This window comes from Triticum dicoccoides, chromosome 3A (assembly GCF_002162155.2).
Source record: "Triticum dicoccoides isolate Atlit2015 ecotype Zavitan chromosome 3A, WEW_v2.0, whole genome shotgun sequence".
NCBI classification, from domain to species: Eukaryota; Viridiplantae; Streptophyta; class Magnoliopsida; order Poales; family Poaceae; genus Triticum; species Triticum dicoccoides.
In genome coordinates, this window is record NC_041384.1 from 2,712,869 (window position 1) to 2,717,001 (window position 4,133).

A 4,133-nucleotide genomic window follows, 5' to 3' on the forward strand; every position below is an offset into this window, starting at 1 on the left:
AGTGCCGTCGTTGAATCCGATTGAACAACCACCGGAAGAGTAGTATGCTCGACAGACAGTACCATCCCCTCCATTATAGCATGTAGCTCCGCCTCAAGAGCATCGTTGCAATGAAATAAGTGACGGTGTGCCGAGAAAATAACACTCCCGTCCCAGTTCCGAAGTATCATGCCTGAACCTGCTGACCCGTCTTCTGCCGAAAAGGAGCCATCCACTGATAAAGCTACCTTGCCCGGCATCGGCGGTGGCCATGGTTTGTACAGCGCTTGTGGTTTCTTAGTTGGTACCGTCAACCACTCCTCCTTCCCCATTTTTCCTTTCACAATCTCTTCTGTACTATATTTATTTGCCTGCTGAATTGATCTGAAATAACTGTCCAGAAACTCTACTGAGACCTCCACCGGAGCAGCTTCCTTACCATGTGTTAAATCTGTAAGAACTTGCCACACTCGCCAGACCAACATAATTATCATATCCCGCACTTTGTCCGAACAATTTGCAAGTACGTTGAGCAGCCACTCTTCTCCATTGTCCAGCAAGTACTCATTCCCGGGCAAAGGCAACCTAGAACGCATGCCATTCCACAACGCCTTTGCCTCTGTACACGCAACTAGTGCATGGAAAGAATTGTCCTCTTCTAATCCACAAAGTGGGCAAGTAGCACTAGTACGTAAGTGCCTATATTGCATGCACTTATGGGTAGCTAGTGCCCCAGTGACCGCCTTCCATGCAAGAATTTTCATTTTTTGCGGCACTCCAGCCCGCCAAATCAGGTTCCATATAGGTATACCTGGCCAAACCTCGGGCCGGGCCTAGCCAAGCCCGAGCCATAAAACCTGGGCCCGAGCCCGGCCCGGCCCGGCCATCAGGCCTAGTTTTTGGGCCCAAGCCCGGCCCAAACATGCAAAAGCCCGCCGGGCCTCGGGCCGGGCCCCTTCAGAAAACTGCAAAAATGATGGGCCCGGGCCCGGCCCGGCCAGGCCACCGGGCTAAAAATCTAGGACTAAGCCCGGCCCGGGAGCAGCGTTGGGCCGAGCCGGGTCGGGCTTTTTCGGGCTGGGCTGCCCATGGCCAGGTCTACATATAGGCCTATTTCCATCAGGCTCACTGCTAGAAGCCTCACCAGCATGAAGCTCCTCATGATGCTGCATAGCTAGATGCTAGGCGCTTCGAACAGAAAATCTACCGTTCCTCTCCGGCTGCCAAGCAATGAAATCCTCACGGCTTCGCGGAGAAGTCCGGATTCTCAAAATTTCCTGAACATCCAAAGGCCAAAAGTGTTCTCTGACCAGCTTTGGGTTCCAAACCCCATTGCCGTTCAAAAAATCCGAGAATCGGTTTAGTCGACAATTACGTTTGGGTGTGACTGGCCAAAAGGACAGACCCCGAGGAATCCATGGATCACGCCAAGTACGGATTTGAGAGCCACACCCCACCCTCCATATGAAACCCTTCTTTACAAGCTCAAGCCCATGTTCAATTCCTCTCCAAACAGCGGAAGCATTACCTGTAAACACCGTATCCATGAGATTTCCATTAGGGAAATACTTCGCCCTAAGTAGCCGAGAACATAAGCTATCTGGAAACTCGAGTAAACGCCAAGCTTGTTTGGCCAACAAAGCTTGGTTAAAGGCACGCATGTCTCTAAATCCCATGCCACCCTTGGACTTTGGCAAAATCATCTTATCCCAACTCAGCCATGACATTTTTCTTTTGCCCTTATCAACACCCCACCAGTACTGTCGCATCAAGCGAGTCATTTCATCACAAATCGACGCTGGCAGTCGAAATACGCTCATCACATAAGTGGGTATTGCCTGAGCTACAGACTTAATCAAAATCTCCGTACTCCCAGAAGACATGTATTGTTCACTCCAATCAACCAGAATTTTGCTTAACCTCTCTAGTATAGATTCAAATCTTCCCTTATGCATTCTCCCATCTAGGACCAGAAGACCTAGATACTTAGGGTCAAAAACCTCCTGAGTTATTTCAAGAATATCCTTCACCTCATTCATGACTGTCATTGAGCAAATGTCAGAGAAAAGGATGGAACACTTTGAGGGGTTTATAATTTGCCCCGTCGATGACGCATAAGTGTTCAACAAACCTTTTACCACTGCCGCTTGCTGTCCCGAGGCTCGAAAAAATAGAAGTGAATCATCCGCAAATAAAAGGTAAGAGATCCCTGGGGTCCTGCGACAAATCTTCACCGGCTCCAAACCTTCCTCTATAATGGCCTTATTCACTAGAGCAGACAAGGCATCAGCAACAAATAAGAAGAGGAAGGGAGACAATGGATCACCTTGACGAAGACCCCGTGTCGGCGTAAATGATTCCAGTAACTTGCCATTGAATTTCACCGAGTAATTAACAGACTTAACACAAGCCATAATGCGAGAAACCCAAGTATGGGAGAAACCCCACTTAATTAAGGCTTTCTCCAAAAAATCCCAGTCAACGCGATCGTAGGCTTTAGATATATCCAATTTGTATGCACAAAAATCCGGAGCCCCTTCCTTCAAAGACTGAATGTAATGCACACATTCGAAAGCAATAATTGAGTTGTCAGATATGAGTCGACCCTGCATTTCGAAACAACTTTATAGATGACATTGCAGAGGCTAATTGGCCTAAAATCCTTGAGGGTGATTGGATGTTGCACCTTTGGGATGAGAACAATTGCCGTATCATTGACCCCATCTGGCATGATTCCGGTCACAAAAAATTCCAAAACTGCTTCCACAACCTTTTCCTTCAACACCAACCAATTACGTTAGAAAAAACGAGCTGGAAAACCATCTGGACCTGGTGCCTTCAACGGACCAATTTGAAACAACGCGTCGGACACTTCTCTTTCAGTAAATGGGGCACAAAGCTTCACATTCATATCATTCGTTACCTTACTTGCTATGCTATCTAGCATCACCTCTGGCTGTAATGTAGGATCCTTTGTATACACCTCTTTAAAATAGGATGCTGCCATGCACTCCATATCTGAAGGGACAGAACACCAGGAGCCGTCCTCCTTCCTCAGTCGCTGGATATGATTTCTTCTAGCACGCCAAATAGCACGCCGGTGAAGATACTTGGTATTCCTCTCCCCCTCCTTGAGCCAAGTTATACGCGAGCGCTGCAACCACAACATCTCTTCCCTGTATAAAAGCTCATCTAGTTCATTCATCTTCTGCCTGATAGTCGAGCGGTCAATACTACTCTGTTGCATAGCATCCAAAATATTACCTATGGTCTTCCCTTGTCTCCGAGTTTTTTCTCTCAAAAAGGACTCACATGTATTACTCTCTCTGATCCGTATTAATTGTCATTAATTTAGTATATAAACTGTCGTTGATTTAGTATAAAGTTGTACTAAATTAGTGATGATTAATATGGATCGTAGAGAGTACAAAATTTCATTATAAAGACAAAGTACCCAAAACATAATAAAAATTACATCAAGGCTTTTTTGACATCAACTCCAAGGTTACTCACAACAAATTCTGCCTCGTTGATTTCTCAGATATATACCTTCGCAAAAAGAACGAGAAAAGAAAACCTGCGATCAAGTTTTGCAGCTTTTGTTTCCATGGTCGTTGTGAAACTGGACGTTGTGTTGTATTCTTGTCATTTGTTGCTGGTTTGTGTGTCTCTTCCAGGCACTTTGGGTAGTTGTGTAGCTATCAGGCACTTTGGTTATGTAGCTAGCTATCAGGCACTTTGGTTATGTTTGAGGATGGGATTGTCACCTGGTGGTGCTGCGGTCCGAACCATATTTAGATGCTGCCAGGACTTCGATGTGGATGAACTATTCATCAACTTCAATGAAATTGGAAGCCGATGCGCGAAAAAGAAAAAGTAATTGGAAGCTGGCTGGCTTTTATTTATCTGCATGTCCATATTTTCGGCCCTTTTCCCCGCCATACATTTTTCATTGGGCGATGCTAGGCGCCGGCGCACCGGCCGAAACGTTCGGCCGGTCCAGCCCTAGCCGTTCGATGCGAGGCGTGCGCGGTTGGATCTGGAGCAAAAAAAAAAAAAAACTCGCCCCCAGCTTCTTCTTCCTCGGCACGATCCCCTCGCTTGGGCTGCGCCGCGCCGCGTCTTCTATCCCTCGCCGCCCGTCCACACCCTCG